General features: G+C 40.9%; 1 pseudogene; it reads right to left on the reverse strand.

Moving 5' to 3' along the window:
- LOC135199323 (protein zyg-11 homolog B-like) overlaps positions 1-18,219 on the reverse strand; it is a 49,485-nt pseudogene extending 31,266 nt beyond the window's left edge.
- Between the last annotated feature and the right edge of the window lie 1,728 nt (positions 18,220-19,947).

The raw sequence follows: 19,947 nt of genomic DNA on the forward strand, positions 1-19,947 counted from the left end.
ATGGGTTCAAGCTATTTGTGGGGGAGGGAAGGGGGGTCTGGTACCAGTCCCCTGTGAATACGGGGGAACACTGTAGCATTAAATAGTTTCATTTGCCAATGACTTTAAAGTCTTAATTCTCATTGCAATATCTTTATTATTAATTACCACACAGCAAATCATTGAGATTAGTGAACCACAATTCTAGACTTGAACTGGCCTTGTCTGAAGGATTTGCTCTTAAGAGAACAGTCAATACTAAAGCAAGATAAAGATCCTAAATGAAATATAAAATTTAGGCCAAAGGCCAAGTGCTGGGACCTGTGTGGTCGTTCAATCGCTGACAGATAATTGAGAGTAAAAAGGTTTTCAAGGTAGAACAGGAGGAAAACCTTGCGGCTGCACTGACACAATTGTTAGGGGAGGCTGGAAAGTTTCATGGAAGAGAGAGAACATGACTGAGGATTAAAAGATATTGGGCAGATATGTACTAGGTAGGAATGGATGATAAGGAATGGAAAAATAGTATCATAAAGCGATGTACTTGTGGGTTGAAGGAACACTTCCATTCACCTTTACTCACATATATTCTGCAGCATTGCCCAAAAGGTACCATATAAAAAGGCAAACCCTATAGGAAGCTACAGTCAGAAGCTATATACTGTTATCAAATGTTTGACTAACCAGGTTTCTTTAAAAAAAAAAAAAGAAAGAAAAAAAAATCATGACTTGAATATAGCTGTCTTGAAGCACTGGATCTTCTAAAACAAAATGACATACAACTATTCTGTTTTATGTATTAAAAAATGCAACTTCTTACTATGTAACTGGGTAAACTGTTTGAAGATAAAATGTTTTGTCCAGTTACTTTAATATTACATTGAACTCTCTACATACAGAGAAACATGAGCGGTGGCGGCTAAGTAAAAATGCATTAAAGGGTGTAGATTCATTCTCAGAGGGGTAAATATTATAATAACACTACAGTTTCTCATTTTGGATTTGTTGCATAATTCTCTAGTATTACATTAATGGCAATTTTTTTAGTACTACACATACACTAATATGCACCATCAATTACTAGTTTAACCAGACACTGTGAATAAAAATAATAGATTCAATACAGTTGCAATAAAATAATATAACTAATAACTAAATTATTAAAATTCACAGACCTTTATTATGCCAGGCGTTGGAGTCTCCGAGTGCGTCGTCATCATGAAAATCTTGTATAAAATCTTTGGTATGTACTCCATTCTTGTTGGATATCTCTTCAGAGCTTCCACTAGCTGGTCGGTTCTTGCTACTCCAGTCATCTTATAAACAAAGAATCAATAAAGCATTAATTTTTTTATTGTAATAAATTCTTAGAGACAACATAACTGCAATATTTCATTTCCCCCATGACAGAATTGATTGGATGTTACCTACTAAGAAAGCCCATTAGTAAATCTTTGGTCAGATAAGAATTCAAGACAAAAACCTGGCTAAGAAAGTGGCGAGAACCCATTAGACATAACCCCATGAAGGGGAAATATATAAAAAAAAATGTAAATACTGTACAGTATTGATATTATCTAATGTTTCAGACAAGTGTCACAAAATACTCAGGATTACAAAACAGATACAGAGAAGAGATTTTCATTGCCCAAAATTTATTACAAGAGCAATGAGGAGGGGAGGGAAGTAGAGAACCATGTCACATATAAGAATGTCTCCAAAAATGTAGAGTACTTCTGTTACCTTGGGTGGGACATACTGGACTGTCAAGGTTGAGTTAAAAGAGCATTAAAAATATAAATAAGTAGAGCATGAATTAAATGGAGAGAGCTGGCAAGACTACTAGTAAATACAAATGTCCCAACAGTAGAGCGCAAAGACTTGTGATTGTTACTTAAAACTTGGAATGCCAAGGAAAATGGAGGAGACTTTAAAAAGGCATGGGAAGATTCATAGCCAGAATGTGGCAGCAGGAAGATCATAAAAAGAAAGTTAGTGGCAAGAAGCCAGAAAATAGACAGATCTCAAAGACTGAGATGGCTGGAAAATATATGGCAGATTCACATCAATTGTGCATCTGATGTCTAGGCCAGTCCCTTACAACACTCCTGATTGGCTGTTGATAAGCCAATCACAGAGCTGGAAACTCTGTCTCTCGAAAGAGTTCATAAAGGCAGGATGTAAGTTCCACCTCTCCTGAGGGATATATCTTTTAAAAGTATCCCTCAGGAGAAGTGGAACATACATCCTACCTATGTGAACTCTCTCTAGAGACTGGGAGTTTCCAGCCGTGACTGGCTTATCAACAGCCAATCAGGAGCGTCATTAGGGACTGGCCTAGACATCAGATGCACAGTTAATGTGAATTTATTATAATATGTAGGTATAGCAGGCCGTTTTTAACTTGGGACAGAGAATTAATAATAATAATATATTACCTAAAAGCTATCTCATTGTTATTATGTCAAAGAACACGACGGTATTAAATCTATCTATATATGTACGTATATAAAAATGGATGTATGTATGTGTGTATGTGCCACATATTCTTTGAACTGCGAGCAATTTCAACCAAACTTGGTATAAATATGACTTAAAATACGGAAAATATTGTGGAGGTAAGACATAATTGTACTAAGGGGGAGTGTGAAAAATACAAATAACTGAAAATGACAAATATTAGTGTCTAATCCATAGTTTTCAAGGTTGCTATGATGAATTGTAACACTCCCGATGCCCTGTAAATCCAAGTTCAGTCCCCGGTTGGAAGGGAGGGGGGTGGTGCTAGGTAATAAAACTAAAGCAATTATCTTAACAGAGAGAAAGGGACAGTTTATAGGTTATCATTCAGTTTTCCCGGGCAGCACCAGGTTGGTCAGCTGGTTATTTATAAAAACTGATGCAATTTCTAAGAAAACAAAACTTAAAAAAGTATTATAAGGATAGAGAAATAACATTGGAGATAAATGAGAAAGATTAATCGTTATAACTTTTCAAAATATCATTTCCACCTGTAGTGGTTTGTTTTTAGAGAAGCAAAAACAAAGGTAAGAAGCTCAGTGGGAACAACAGAGAAGTTTGAGGTGAAAGTTGGACTCCACCAAGGCTCTGCCCTGAGTCCCTATACTTTTGATATGGTAATGGATGTGATAGTGACTCGTACAGGAAATTGGAGTTGTGGAGAAGTGTGCCTGGAGGACAGAGACATAAAGATAAGCAGAACTAAAACTGAATATATGTGGGCGAATGGAGGAGACCAAGGGGGAAGCATCAACTTAGAACAGGAAGAAGTAAAAAGAGCTACTATATCCTTCAAGTACCTTGGGTTGTGTGTCACTGATTGTGGAGGGATAGAGGAGGAAGTGAACCACAGAATACAATCAGCTTGGTGCAACTGGAGGAGGAAAAGATCAGGTGTGCTATGTGACAAAAGATTTAATGTAAAGCTGAAGGGGAAAATATACAAGAGCATCGTCAAACCTGTGTTGATGTACAGTTGTGAAACATGGCCCTTCAAGAAGGCACAGGAGAGAAGGATGGAAGTGGCAGAAATGAGAATGTTACGTTGGATATGTAGAGTGACAAGGAGAGACAGGATAGGAAATGACTTCATAAGAGGGACGGTGAAAGTTACAGAAGTATCAAAGAAGCTGCAGAGATGACTGCAATGGTTTGGGCATGTCATGAGAGGAGGAGGAGGAGGATTCTGTATGTAAAAGAACCATGAACATGGAAGTGCCCAAGACAAGGAGGAGAGGTGGACCAAAACTGAGATGGAGAGATACAGTTAAACGGGACATGTGGGAGAGGAACGAGAGTGAGGTAGTGGTGCATGATCGCAGAGGGTGGAGAAGACTAATAAACAGCAACCCCATATAAGGATGGGAAAAGCTGAAGATGAAGAAGTGGTTTGTTTTTAAAGAGGTAAAGAAAAGAAAGGGTATGATTTGGAAAGTTTGTTTTTATATACGTATTAAAAATAATTTCTGTATAAAAGGTGATCCAAGTTTGTTTTTAAAAAGGTAATATGAGTTTGTTTTTAAAAAGGTAGAGGGAGAAAAAAAAAAGAAGTCTATTTGTAAAAAAATGATATTGTTATGATACAATAAAGTTTGTTCATACTTACCTGGCAGATATATAATAGCTGTATTTCTGAAGTCCGACAGAATTTTAAAAACTTCCGACACGCAGTGGTCAGCCAGGTGGTTAGTACCCATTCCCGCCGCTGGGAGGCGGGTATCAGGAACCATTCCCATTTTCTATTCATAATTTTAATTTCCACTGTCCCCTGAGGGGAGGTGGACGGGTACTTGATTATATATATCTGCCAGGTAAGTATGAACAAACTTTATTGTATCATAACAATGTCATTTTGTTCATGAAACTTACCTGTCAGCTATATATATAGCTGAATCCCACCTTTGGAGGTGGGGAAGGGACAGAATAGATGGATTTTGGGGAAACCAAATGCCTGCAGATGATTTACATCTTGGTTCCACCTGTTAGCATAGCTGACTTCATGATTACTGTCACCCAAGACTGCTTCTGCTTTACTAGAGTTGCCAGCGAGGTAGAGACCTATAAAGCTGGTGCACTCCAGATGATCTGTCAACGGGGCGTGACCACAATGTGACTAGACCATATTGACCATACCATGAGGGCTAAGAAGTAAAATAAATATATATATAAAATATATATATCACCACCTGACCAACCTAGCCAAAGTTAAGGTGTGTTAACTAAGGCTTAAGAGTTAAGAAGTCGCCGTTGTCGGCGACTCAACAACTAAATTAAGAGCTCTTCCTAACCATTTCTACAGGATAGGACGAGTGGTACTTCTTGCCCCCAAGATTGTGTCTGCAGACACGTTATGGCCCTAGCGAGCAGCAGATCTCATATGCCATCTTCACATCTCAGGGAGTGTGAAGTGAAAACAGAGTTGCTTCGCTAAAACATGGTACTCAGGATGTTGCTGAGTGCCATGCTCTGTTGAAATGCTTCGAGGCCGCGCCCTCACCTCGTGAGCATTCAGATAAAAAGATTTCAAATCTTTGTGCAAACACAATGAAGGAGCATTTTTGAAAGAACTCCTTAACACTAAAGCCAGGGTGTTCTTCGATATGGGCAAGTCTGGTCTTTTTCGGAACACTGCAGATTGCCCGCCGGAATGACTTCGACTTTCTTGAGTTTTATGTAGATAAAACTTGAGAGACCCGACAGGGCACAGGACTCTCTCTGGCTCCTGCCCCACTAACTTGTGCCATCCTTGCTTCCAAGCTCCTGGCCCAAGGACAAAACGGGTTTCCATTCTTAGGCCACAACGGAAGGCTTAAGAGAGCACACCGCCTTGTGTTGCTCTAAAGCCAAAACTTGTGACGATGGCTTAAATCTCACTAACCCTCTTTTGTCGTATCTAGGGTGGTTAGAAGAAGGCCTTCCTGATCACATGCAAGAAGTTAACAGGTAGGAGAGGTTCGAATGCTTTGACATCAAGAACTTCAGACTACGTCCAAGTTCCATATTGAAAGCTTCGATCTGGACATGCACAGTCAGTCCGTCTGTACTAAAGTCAGGTGACCGACCAGTTGACAGTCAGACGAATCAAGGACAACAAGGCTGTACCCTGAAGACCATAAGGCACTATTCTTCGCTGAAGGACGAGTGTCTGGACTGCCTGGGCGATTCAATCTAAGCAAACCTTGGGGGGTGTATCAACGCACCCAACGTCGTCAGCGAATCAACTCCTGACTCGAGCCTCTGGTGCCCAGAGAAGGAGTGAGGAGCACAAAGGCGATTCAGTCCCGAAGGAAGAATGCCTGACAGTCCAACCTGGTCTCATGTTACACGATCATCGGGGTGTATAAACGCAACCGACTTCGTCAACAAGAAACTCAGGGCTACTATATTGTCGCCTGGAATCTCGAACGAGTGTCTGACTCCGAGAAAACAGGTGAGAAAAAACAAAAAAGTAGAATTGGTGGAGCGAGTTTCGAGATTCCACAGAACTCAAAGATCGTGAAGGGCTTTGTTGTTTGACAGACGCAAATCTCTGAGCCCAAGGCCGTCAACAACATATTTACGTATTCTTTAATAGTTGTGACTGCCAGCTTATCCCATTCTTCAGACGGAAATGGAAGACGGTAATCTTATTCCTGTCAAAACACTCGATAGTCTGAACGTAGTCAGACTCAGAGCGGAGAGGTTATAGGTACCTTTCGAGTTAGAGTAGACCGACTCTCTCGGAAAAGGTCCTTGGAAAGTGAACTAGGAAGGATGTGACCTCTGTGAATCCAGGATACTGAAGGCCAACATGGGGCGATCAGCATCATTGTCGCTCCCTGTGACGTCATAAATCCTCTTATTACATTTCCTAAGCGATTGAAAAAGGGGAAAAGAGACTAAACATCCATCCCCGTTCAATATCATAGGATGGCGTTTAATGGTACCAGATCCCGGATCGAGAATAAGGGAGCAGAGAAGAAGAAGCCTCTTCGTCCTCAACATATTGAAGAGAAGAATGAAAGGGCGTCCCTAAAGTCTCCACAACTCTCAACTTACTTCTAAGAAAGATTCCACTCGGAAGTCAATAGTTGCTGCCGTCGATCAAGACGATTCGTACGGACTTTTGCAATCCTGTAACGAACCTCTAGAGGATCGTTACATTCTACGCCTGTTGTTATAATAGGCTCTTTCTCGTAAACTCGAACAGGGACCGAGAGAAGATACTTCTTAAGATATGAGAGAGCTGTGGAATATCAGAGTTGATCTGGACCACTGGTTCCAAAAACTCGTTTCGAGGACTGGAGGGACGACCGAATTGCTTTTACTTCTTTCAGATTAAGATCCAGGACATCTGAAACCCTATCCGATGTCCGGCACCTTCTTTCTATCACCTCAGGTGATAGACGCACTGAGAGATGTTCAGAATCATTCCTAGATCTTGAATAATATTTCAGTTTCCCGGTAGGAAAAAACTGTGGTGGTCTGAATTGCAGTCTATTCGGGGAAACAAACTTCTTCAGGAAGGAAATGGTCCCCAGCAAGCTCATCCATTTCCCTCCCCAGTATGCTTACTTCCCTAATAAGGCTGCGCTTTGCCTAAGCAGGAGAGCATATAAAAGTGCAATGTTGCGGTAGACTCGTAGTTCTATACCGTGCGGTAACGAGCACCGAAAGGATTAAGAGATAACTCTGTTGAACATAGTAAAGCAAAACGAATGCAACGTTTTTTATTCATTCACGTTAAGAAATCCCCTCAATCTTAGGCTAAAGTCCGTGATTGTAGACAAGAGATACAGTTAGTCAGTCAATCCCGCAGGAGAGACGTAACCGCCAGCACAGAGATACGGTTAGTCAGTCCCAAGTAGGAGAGAGAGAGGTAATCTACCGCGCATGACAGCGCACGATCTGTTACTGGCTCGGTTGGACTGGAGGACAGACACAGCAGCAGCCAGCAGCTTATGAACGTCGTCTCTTAACTTTATGTCTGGGTTTCCAGCTACCCTATTCTACGAAGAAATAGGTCCGTTATTTTTTTGAGCAGAAAGAGACTCTCAAGCTGGGTATATTCAAGCGAAACAGAAAATGCTAAATATATAGATGCGTTTGTGTCGTCAGAACACATACCAACAACGGTAAAAGATAAATCGGAAACTCCTGGAAGGCTGCAGGGAGTAACGATTAAATGTCCTTAAAATAATAGACAATAGACCTCTCGGTTGCCATCCGAAGAGGTAACTACAGCAAGCGTATATGACTTGAACCAACCAGTAGTAAAATAACGCAAGGCAAAATATGATATTATATCACAATAAAGTTTGTTCATACTTACCTGGCAGACATATATATAGCTGAATTCGGAAATACAGCTACATAACAATACTATCTGGACAAGGCAAGTTTCATGAACAAAACTTAGAGAATCGAAGCAGACAGCTCAAGTTTTTCTTCTTATGTTATTGAACATAAAACGTTCATTGACGTAGTCTACAAGTCTATTTCTTGTACGAGTCTGCGAATGACGAATGAGAGCTCTTCCGAATCTTGTCAATAAGAGCTTATTCGCTTACGCAATATCAAGTTAATGAGATGTTTGTCAATGAGAACTAACCCATTTACGGGACAAAGATATTTTGTCAATGAGGGGATACCCACTTACTTGACAAAACGATAGTATATTGTCAATGGGGGAAAAGTCACTGAATTGACAAAACGTAATCCAGGAAGTCGAGCATTTTATTTTTCGGATTCCCGTCTCAAACGAGGAAGGGGCAAGAATCCTGTTAAGAGACTGGGCTTACGGCAGGTAGAACGACGATCGTTCAATTCGGCAGCGTAGTCCCGACAAGAAACTAACAAAATCTATCATCTGAAAAACCCTTTCAGATGGGCTAAAAAGCTTGCAAAATTATCCTGGGAAGAGGAAGAAACTCTCCAACCGGCTTCCTCTCCCGTATCACAACTAATGCCTGCTAAAGCTTAAATTTTATTGGCAGTATGGCAAAGGAAGTCCTGTCTTGCGCTTTCCTGAAGAGCGTCCTTTTGATGAGTGCCTTTGCAAGAATCCTACTGAACGTTGCAGAGAGTCCTGACGTGCAGGACGTCGAGCCTTTACATAACCCGTAACTGCCTTATCGCAAAGTCTTGACTGCGGTAGAGAAAACGAGATCTTCCCTTGAGCATTCCTTAACTCCATCCACCTTTGCGAAAAGCAATATAATATTGACAGAGACCTCTTGAATTCACGAAACCCGAGGTCTTGCTGGGTTTCGAAGACGAAGTTGTCTGTTCACTTTAAGCTTCCTCTGAAGCACTGCTTACTTCACATTCTTGAGGCTCAAATCTTAAACAAGAGCTTGAAGAGTTCAACAGAAACGTTCAGCCAGGAGACAAACCTGGCATGCGCTGGCGCAAATCGCTCGGCGTCCAATGGCAGAGGACCCCGCTCGGCGTCCACGGCGCGGTCAGCTCGGCGTCCACTGGCGCGCTGGCGTGCGTTCCCGTCCATCCGAGCGTCCCGTTCAAGCCGAGCGTCAAAAGAAGCGTGCAGAAAAAGTGTCACGCTCCTGACAGGCGTCAAAACAAGCGAGAGAAACTGCCTTCTTTTTCATATTTCTCGGTGGAAAAGACGTACACGTGATCAGGCGACGTTCGCCTTCTTAACTTCTCACTGCAAACGCATAACGAGAGAGAGGGGAGGACGTGAAGCGTCCTCTTCTATAAAGCTTCTATTTAGAGGGCGCGAGTCCTTCCGAGAGCTCCAACCCCTGCACGGGAGGAGGACGCCTCGGAGGACGAGAAAGCAATCCTTCGAGATTCGTGCACGTGCACGATCTTCCGCAGCCTGGGAAGCGTCAACAGGTCCTACCGAAGGGACACCAGATCGATGTGGGTTCCCCGTAACCCTCCTTGGCTTTCTCGACATGCCCTCTCCCTGGTCCTGGGAGTCCGACAGAGGTCCAGGCCTAGAGGCGTTATGGGCGGATCTGACGTTCCCTCCTGACGAGAGAGAGACGTGAAGCGTCCTCTTCTCTAAAGCTTCTTAGAGGGCGCGAGTCCTTCGAGAGCTCCAACCCTTGCGCTGAGGACGCCTCGGAGGTGACGAAGCAAATCCTTCAGGATTCGTGCACGTGCATGCACTTTGGCAGTCTGGGATTTTCATCAGAAACTGCCGAAGGCACGCCAGATCGGTGGGGGTTCCTCGTAACCCTCCTTCGGCTTTCGACATGCTCTCCCCGGGTCCTGGGAGTCAAGCAGAGGTCCCGGCCTAGAGGCGAAATAAAGGCCGATCGACACACCCTCCACTACACAAGGGGCACTGTCACTGCACTTAGCCACTTCACTATTGCTCTCTAAAGCAAGCACTTTCGATTCTAAGTTACGAATCGAAAGAGTATAAGAGAAAGGGCAATAACCTCTACAGACACTGTTTTAGGGCCCGAAGGCAACATTACAGGGTTAGGAGTAACAATAACAGAAGTAGCACTCTTCACAACAATGAAGGAGAGCGATCACCTCTCGCAGACATATTCATAACCCGTAGGCCATACTATAGGGTTAGGCAAAATAAAGTCTACAGGAAGGTTAGCAGGTTCACTACCCTGACTTTTGTTACTGATTAATTGCGTACATAGAATCATACTTTTTCCTTACGGAATTAGACATGTTTACTGATTAATTGCGTACATACGAATCATACGTCTCCCTTACGGAATTAGACAGTCTCACACTCCTTACATGACAAATCTCAAGAAAGAAGCAAGACCCATACCCCTCGTGCATACCAAGTGCGGATCTACCGAAGCTTTCGGTAGCCACACCCTACCCTATCTTTGCAGACACACCCTCTGAAACTATCCTCACTAGATTCAGATATCTTATGCAAAAATGAATCAAATTCAAATCTTTAATTTAAGATAGCGTATGCCTAGCCACAAATCCAAGTAAATAAATTAAAAGACAATTAGGATACTTAGCGGCAATGAAATTTCCAAAATCGTAAGCCGGAGGTACTGAAAACAGGTGTTTTCAGCACCGGCGACAGAAAAATTATGAATAGAAAATGGGAATGGTTCCTGATACCCGCCTCCCAGCGGCGGGAATGGGTACTAACCACCTGGCCGACCACTGCGTGTGTCGGAAGTTTTTTAAATTCTGTCGGACTTCAGAAAATACAGCTATATATATATCTGACAGGTAAGTTTCATGAACAAAATAAATGTTTTCAAAAGGTAAATAAAAAAGGGTCTGTAAAAAGGTAAAGAAAGAGAGTTTGTTTTAATAAGGTACAACATAGTTTTTAAAATTGTAATAAAAAGGTTAGTTATCAAATTGTTTTCAAAAGGTAAAGGAAAAAAACAAAAACAAAAAAGGTGCTGGAACTTACCGTTAAACTATGGCTATCAAGAAAGACTGTGTCTAAGCAGAGGGAGGTATGCATTAGGCCCAAGAATTTCACATTAGGATGTAACTTCAGGAAGAAATACAAGTCTTCCAGTTTGGTCTGATCCTGCCCTGATATGTCGATTGAAGTGAGGTTCGGACCAAACTCCGGGTTCCTCAGAAGCTCGGGCACGACGGAACATGACGGCATCAAGCGGTCGACCGGATTCTGCATATTCTTATTATCACTAACATCGAGATGACACAGACCTTTTAGTTCCAACAAAACTTTCCTCGTTTCATCCATTCGGAGGACTTTAAGGTTATATAAATTAAGGGATTTCAGAGTATTTTTTCTAATTCTCAAGCACTCCACTGATTCTACCTTACTGCAGTTCGAAATGTCAAGTGAAGTCAACTTTTTAAGATCACTACAAATGTTCAGGAGGGCAGGAGTCGTGAGTTCGGTACCGCTCAGGTTTAACGCTCTCAAGTTTTTCAACTTGCATAGGCTAATGTGCATTTTGGTAGGAACAAGGCTGCCTTTCAAAGTCTTTCGGACGAGGGTACCGCCTCTGCTCTGCACCTGCGAGACCGAGGAAATGAAAGTGCACCTGCTCAGTGCTAATGTCTGTATGTTGTTTACCGTCCATTCTCCAAAGCAGCCTATTAACTCGTCTATCGATATCTTCGTCAGATTTTTCACGTCCACCGACTGTATCTGGTGCTGCCTCAATACATTCAGCCCCTTGCACGTTAAATTATCCGAATTGTGAATGACCACCTGACATAGACGGAGAACGGCGGGATCGAATAACGTTAGCACTAAGTCGTCCAGGAGACCCTTTTTGTCTAGTGTCAGGAACAGCAGGTTGGCAACATTTTGATGGCAGAATGCATTCTCATCCCTGAAACATTCAACACATTTTCACATTCTAGAAATAATTCAATTATGACAAAAAGATTTCTAAACTTATGTCTTATAATGTTTGCAGATAAAACTAGGCAGTCATCTAGAAAACTTATAAGAATCACCTGAGAAACATACATGAAGAGTTTTGTTTTGACTCTTGATATAATGTGCTTGAATACACACACACTTAACGAAGAATTGCAAAACAATACACCTCCAGCCTTGGGGGTGAAAGATTACCTTTAATAAGGGAACAGCAACAGAATAGGGAGTGAAAAAATTGGCAAAAATTAATAAATACAAGAAAAATTGCTTTAGGTTAAAACTTGTGTAAGAGAACTTATGGAAGAGATAACAATACAGATCATGTGACAAGTGCAGTGGATCCCCCCTATTCGCAGGAGATGCATACCAGAACCCCCCCCCCCCCCCCCCCCCCCCCCCTGAAACGAATAGCTAAAATCCACAAATACTTAAACCCCTCTGAAAATGCTTAGAACTGCCTAGTATTTTGATAGTTCAAACACAAGAAAAGCCCTCTAAAAATGCTTATAGTACCTGAATATCTTAATAGTTTTATCACAAAAAGTGCATTTAGTCATGAAATTGATATGAAAATATATTATGTAGTGAATATTTCTGTGACGAATACTGCGAATGGGAGAATTTTCTGCAAATAATGGGTAGATATATATGTTTCATAGAGAAACCAGCAAATAGCGAAGTCCACGAATCTTGAAAACACGAATATGGGGGGTTTTCTGTACATGCACTGCCCGGTTATCGACAGGATTCTGTTCTCGACTGGGCGCTGATAAGCAAAAACCGCTGTTAACCGAAACTCAGTGATTTACGTGGTGCCGAGTTTTGGTTAATGGTGCCAATAACCGGTTAATAATGGGAAATAGATATGAATATGGGGGAGTTCACTGTTCTATAATTTTTAGCTGACGGTGAAAAGACAGTTCTTGCAATTTGAATAAAGCCCTTAATAAAATATAAAAAAAAAAAGTTCACAGCCTGAGAAATCAAAGATTTAACAAGTGGAATTTCTTCAATAGAAACATACAAGAAAAAAATATAACCAAACCTTACCTGAAGAAAAGTCTATTTGTGTTATCGTCGAGTGAGAAACGGGAAGTGCAGACTTCATCGACATTACTGGCAATGAACTCTACGACTAGTTCCTGCAGGCTAGCTGGGCTCTCTACCATCTCTCATAGCAGGTGCCTATAATAAAGATGCAAATTACAGAATGCATGGAATGACATCACACAAAATATTTATGGTACCACTGAAGACTTGCAGGGTCTGAATAGTAACAAGAAAAAAGTAAGAAAAAAAAAAAAAAAAGTCCAAATATGACATATTTTTAATCAAATTGTATTTTTCATAGCTAACAAACCTCATGACTTAACAATAGGATAAACCTTCTGGCACCAGCTGGAAACTAGTTAAAAACAATCAAAGACTATACAGGCGGTCCCCGGGTTATGACGGGGGTTCCATTCTTGAGACGCATCGTAAGCCAAAAATCGTTGCAAGCCGGAACATCGTAAAAAATCCTAAGAAAACCTTACTTTTAATGCTTTGGGTACATTGAAAACTATGTAAACTGCATTTTTATTGCATTTTCCACCCAAAATACCTTCAAATATTGATTATTGCATTTTTGGTGTCATATTTCATCTGCAAGATGAGCGTTGTAGGCGTCGTAACCCTGGAAATAATGTCTGATTAATATAATTGAGAAGCGCCTTAACCTCGGAACGTCGTAACCCGAACCCGTCGTAACCCGGGGACTGCCTGCAAGGAATCTGTGGCATTTGGCATCCGTTGCATAGTTGAGGTGGAATTGAGTCCAGAGAGTGCGCTTCAATCCAGTGACGCATTAGTCTTTCTTCCAATCCAGGATGAAATGTAAGAGGGGCGAATAGAGGTGGGCAGTCAACGTTAAGACCTCAGGTTTGTTAGCTATGAAAAATAAAAATTAATTAAAAATTTATCATTTGTTCATACGTGGAACAAACCTTTGGTTTTAATAACAGGATACTCATAATTGGAGGGCTGTATGAGATTCCTGAACCAACTGGAGGTTCAGCAAACCCAATCATTCTTCTTAGAAATGAGAATTCTAAAGAAGTGGAGCTAAGCCTTTGAGATATTAGATATGTGGATGTCAAACACTCAGTCCAGATTCATTGCATTCATGGAAGTCCAATAGAACTATATCTGTTCAAGCAACAAACCATGTCAGCTACAAGTTAGTCACCACTTCTCTGGAGAGAGGAGTTTAAAGCTACTGAGAAGCAGATTTGCATGGAACATGAAAAGTGCTGTAACAGTATGGCTGCAACGCTCATCTGCATCAAGCCAGTTCTAGCGTATTATGTGTCTATTCTTCAAACTGCACATAGGTATGAAGAAAGGAGAACATAGGTATGAAGAAAGGAGAAAAGGGAAAGAAAAGAGACCAGTCATCTCACTCATTTCCCTACTCCATACAATCATCTTAGGTAAGATACAAACTGTCCTGCCAGGGGCACTGGATGAGTCACATTTGTTGAACAGCCACCACTGGACCCAAGGAAAAAGTATCGAAGGATCTGTTGGCAACGTTCTTTAGGCAGCAAAAAGTGAAAGTGGTTTGATGCAGTCATGAACCAGTATCCAAAAGCCTATGAACAGATGGGTACTTTTAAAATGCTAAGAGAAACCTAATCCTCTGGTGTCATGCGCTTCTGCATGCACCCAATCAGTGGGAGAACTTGATGATGGAGAGTTGGCTTGCCCAAATCACCTTGCGTAGAAAAACAAAAGCGTGTTCTAGGACACCTCTTTCTTGACCTGGCTTGTGTTAACGTAAAGTCAATAACACCTAACCTCTAGGCGACAAGACGTTCAGATGATAACGCAGTGCTTTGACGGGTCAAAGCAGAAACTCTTGAAGGTTGCTAATAACAAACTCCATGCCTTAAGGAAACAGAAAAGGAGGCCAAGCTGTCACCATGAACCAAGGGAATTTGGGTCTTAGCCATGAATTCTGGGGGAAATTCAAAAGCTACGTCAAGCCTGAACCTGAAGCTTTCCAACTCTTTCATAGGAGCCAAAGTCAGAAGGAAAACTGTTTCCAAAGTCAGTTTCCTGGAAGGTGATTGACGCATGGGCTCGAAGGAGGTTGAGAGAGACTACTCAGTACCTGAGAAAGGTCCCAAGTAGAAGGTCTGAGTTTCCTAAGTGAACAAGACCGCTCAAAGCTCTTAAACCACACAGAGAATTCTCAGGGCGAAGTGACATCCATATCATTCAGATGAACGAATCACAATTAGCTAGGGGCTCAAGGGATTCTGCAAAGAACCTTAATCAGTGCCTACAGTGACTGTGGGTTTATGGATGAACACTTAGACAAGACAAAAAAGAATACAAAGGAAAGCGCACAAGATCTATGAGGATGGGAGCAGCTCCATCAGAAGTCTAATTAAAGGGAAAACTTGCAGTAAAAGCACAAATAAGGACCATGAACAGTGGCCAGTATACATTTGCTGGCAGGCATCTCATAGTTGCACAATTAACTGTTGTTAACAAACACCCATTAGATGTAAGTGACAATTTGATGTTTACCAATTCACAATATAATTTAAGCCTGTTCAATAAGTATATCAATGTAATCACATAGTACTATATATTGCCCATTTATTCAATTTTATAACCTTTAAAAACCAGCTTGAAAGTACAGTGAAACTTTTGAGTCGGGTAAAAAATTTAATCTGCTATTATATTGTTGTGTATATAGAATACTGCCTCTCTAATTGGGTCCAGGGACAAAGCCCTGATTTGATAAGGAAGTCTTCTAAAGACATCCATGGGCAAAGTCCTCTATTAGGAACTGGAATATAAAATCTAGGCCAAAAAAGAGAGGATATGAACAGAGGTACAGTAAAAGGAATGAAATAGGTTGCAGGTAGGGGTCAATGGGATGCTGCAAAGAACCTTAAGTAATGCCTACAGTACAGAAAATGAATGGTTGCAGGTATTGTCAATGGAAATGCTGCCTAAGAACCTTAAGTAATGCCTACAGTACGGCATGTGAGACATATTGATGACTGTACTCCCCTTGTGGGATGTCCTCTTATTTATTTGCACATTAACGGGGCAGGGCTTTATCATAACACAGCATCTGCATCTTCCAATGTATTAAAAAATTCACTAACCAATCTGTTTACTGGTAGTCTGCAGCTTATACAACTATAAGGCCACACTAATTAAAATGAGCACCAAAGGACTCACTTGACATCTTTGCTCTTCAAAAAATCAAAACCACTTTCATATGATAAATTAGAAGTGTCACCTTTACTACCTTCAAGGGATTTCTTTTGATGAAAAAAAAAAAAAAAAAAAAAAAAAAAACTATTCATTTACTAAAAGCTGTTGTTTACCACTAGTGGGGCAAGTACACATTCACTGAATTTCTCGACATGCAATCTGTTGATACTGATTACTCACATTTATTTTATTAGCAAAAGTGACTCCCAACATTACAGTTTTTACAAGTTTTTGCACCATCAAAATGTTAGGTTAACCTTCATATTTTTGTAAAAGAAAGACAAGGAAACTCAGCATGAGATGTTGATTCCTCTTCTACAGGAGAAATGTACAGAGTGGTGAGGTATTCCACGACGAGTTTCCACACTGCAAATGGTAGGCTTCTGAATAACATCAGTTAAATTTCTGCAGGGCTAATACCCCTGCATGGAGATATAATACGTGATAAGATGAGGCTGGAAATGTATGACACAGATCATGTGTCTGATGAGAATGACAACTGGTATGAAACAGAATATGAAATTAAAGCCAAACACCAGATATATTTGTATGCAGTCATTCAGCCGTGAATGAAAAATAAAGAGTAAAAAGGGCTTAATGGTATAACAGGAGGGAAATCTCACAGTTGCACTATAAAATAACTGCTAGGAGAAGGTGAAAAGTAAAATGGAAAAAAGAGAATGTGAACTGAGATACAGTTAAAAGGAATGAAAGGAGTTGCAGCCAAGGGCCGAAGGGACGCTGCAAAGAACTTCCAAGTAATGCATACAGTACACCATGTGAGGTGCACTGATAGCCCAGGCCCCCTACAAAAAACGACAACTGTTCACAACCTGGCCAAAAGCAGCGGTGGCAAAATGTCTGCTAAAGTGCTGGTCGCTCGCTAACGAATGAACAATTCCGTACACATACTACCTAACCTCATTTACCATTTAACGCCTCTTGCCTTACTTTTTCTCTAACTTTTCTTTGTCCGAGAGCCTTGGTAGCTATGACGACAGCGCTCTGTGAGGTCTGTCAACTTGATCATTACGTTGCCTAGCCTACAAAATAATGCCCATCTGGGCTCTACCATAGCACAACCCCCTTCCCAGAAATCGGAAATGATGGCTTTCATTTGTGACTTGGGAGAAAAAACTGACTTTGAGAGGAAAGTAGAGGTCTCAAAGTGTTGCTTCGACAGACGCTGGCTCTTGACTCATGTCTATCATGGGTTACAGGACGCGTTGAAAGTACTTTTTCGGGAAGGTGGTCGCACTACGGTAGAGTGCTTGTTTGTTTATGTGGTGTTTTTAATTTGCATGGAACCAGTGGAACGGGACCAACAGCTTTACGTGAATTCCGTAAAAGAATAATTTTGAGCCATGAAATAATAAGCTAGTTTTGAGCCGTCAATAATTTAGAGTGTAACATAATAATTTAAAGCGGTAAAAGAATAATGTAGGCTATAGCCATAAAATAATTTAGATCTAGGTTAAACATAATAATTTACAGCCGTAACAGAATAATTTAGAGCCGTTCTGAAATGGATATGACACAACCCCCTACCAACTGTCAAACCCATAGCATGGCAATCGGGGACGTCAATAAGACTCTCTCTCTCTCTCTCTCCCCACACTGGGGTGGGCGGACGACGACCTTCGGGCGGAAATCGGGGGGCCAACTTCGCGCCCCCGTTTCCGTCGTACGTCTCAAAATGTCTTCCGGGGGACAAGAAATATATGTCATTCAAATGTCTAAAATCGAAGACGACATTATAGCAGAAGCAATGGCCCTCCCCCCACCACCACCACGCAATCGATCCCCCCCAAAATACTGAGTCGAATTCCCCCCCGACCCCCTAATTCGTCTCATTCATTACAAGACAGGGCGCCCACGTCTTACTCACCTGGAGGAGGAATTTAAGTCATGGAGAAGAAGGTGGCTCTGGTAGTTATCCGCTCTCTCTCCCTCTTTCTCTGTCTCTCTGTCTCTGCTCAGCTGGACGAACGAAGCTCCAAAAGTCAGATCTTATTTTGATTCGCGACTGTGTTATCGGATCCTCTTCCCTGGCGGCGTTTAGGGGGTCGGCGGGGCTTGAAAGGGAGATCCGATCCCTCTTTCGGGGACGTTGTCGTCGGACCCGTCTTCTGCTTCTTCTTCTTCTTCTTCTTCTGCTTTCGTCGGGGTGGGATTTGGTGTCACTTGGGATTTTGGTTTCCTTTTTCGCTTTTATGGTCGCGATTTTAGTCGTTTTAAGACGTTTGTCATATTAATTATAACTTGTTAATGCTTCGTATTCTTCTTCTTAAAGTTAAATTCATCAAAATTGTATGACGGACGAAAATAAATCACTTTTTTCATCGTTTCCCATGACGATAATATCACAGCATAGTTATGACGCACTTGACAAATAATTATAACTTATCAATGCTTCAGATTCATCTCCTTAAAGCTAGATTAATAAAAATGGCCAGATGCACAAAGAATTAATGACTTTTTCATCGTTCTCCACGACGGTAATATTACAGCAACGTTATGACACACTGAAAAGTAAAACATCACAGTTGCATTTGTATGTATTTCTCGTTCTATTCTCAATCGATTGAAATCGCAATATATTGCAGACAATACATAGTTTCACCGAATGTTTTCTTGGCTTAAATGTAACTTACTGGTGTTTAGCATAAGTCCAACCACACTTTGTTCAAAAACTATTATGATGAACGACAGAAAAAACAAATGGACAGGAATTATTCGTGTTATTTGTCTCTATAAACAAGACGTTACTGCACATCGTCTGTGAGACGCGTGTGAAAAAATGGGAAAATAAAAAATAAACAAAGGTATAAACAGGATTGAAAATAACTATTTGGAAACTTGCAATTGTAAGCTTGGTCACCAATAATGCATTATTATTGATATTTAGTCCACCAAACGTGAAAAATATGCATTGCTTGCCAGTGCCATCTATCGCTATTTCGACAAACGTCCCAGGGACATTTATAAATAATAGACTTGTGACACTCGTTGTCCTTGGATTTAAAGTGTAAGGTTTATTTTGGAAATAACTGCTTCCGCGTAGCTGCTACTACTGAGATTCACCTGTCACGTAACAGTTTTCTAATTCGCGGTGTGGTGATATAATGTTGTATATTTAGTTTTGCAATCGTAACAAAATTAATTCAAGTCCGCAAAGGTTAGCGGTGCTTTTTCTTCTTACGTATTTTGACAACCAATAATACATTTCTTCTTTGCATTAACAATTTGTTCGGGCTATTGCAAATTTAGTTAAAGATCTCGAGTTGGAAACATTTAAGCCAAATTCGACCATGCTCCAAATGAAGTGGAACTGTTACATCGTGGCTTTGTTGCTAATTATTAAATGTTGTGTCAAGAGATGGTACTACTTCTGAATTTGGAATGAATAGAGTAAAATACCGAATGTTTTTTAACGACATAATCAGCATAGTCTGATTAGAATTAATATGTATACATAGTCTTACAAAAATAAGGTTTGATGTAAGCTCAAAATTCGTTTTTACCACTACTGATTTGTATGGAGTGTAATTATATAATAAAAACTGTGTTAACTCTAGATCTAGGTACTACCTACAGGTTGACTAGATTATAGACATTTTTATACAACTTAATCCTGGTTGATCCTACTTGCTTTAAAATCAAACGAAGCCTTCCATTTATTTAAAATATGAGTGCGATCAAATGGGACAAGAATGAATAACAAATTGTATTACTAAGCAGAAAAAAAAGATATTAAAGAACAGACGTGCGTGAAAAACAGACGTGCGTGAAAATGAACAAACTATTAGGGCAGTACTAAAAACACTAGGTCGTAGATTCTTACGGTTTGA

Source organism: Macrobrachium nipponense, chromosome 25, assembly GCF_015104395.2.
Source record: "Macrobrachium nipponense isolate FS-2020 chromosome 25, ASM1510439v2, whole genome shotgun sequence".
In the NCBI taxonomy this organism is placed as follows: Eukaryota; Metazoa; Arthropoda; class Malacostraca; order Decapoda; family Palaemonidae; genus Macrobrachium; species Macrobrachium nipponense.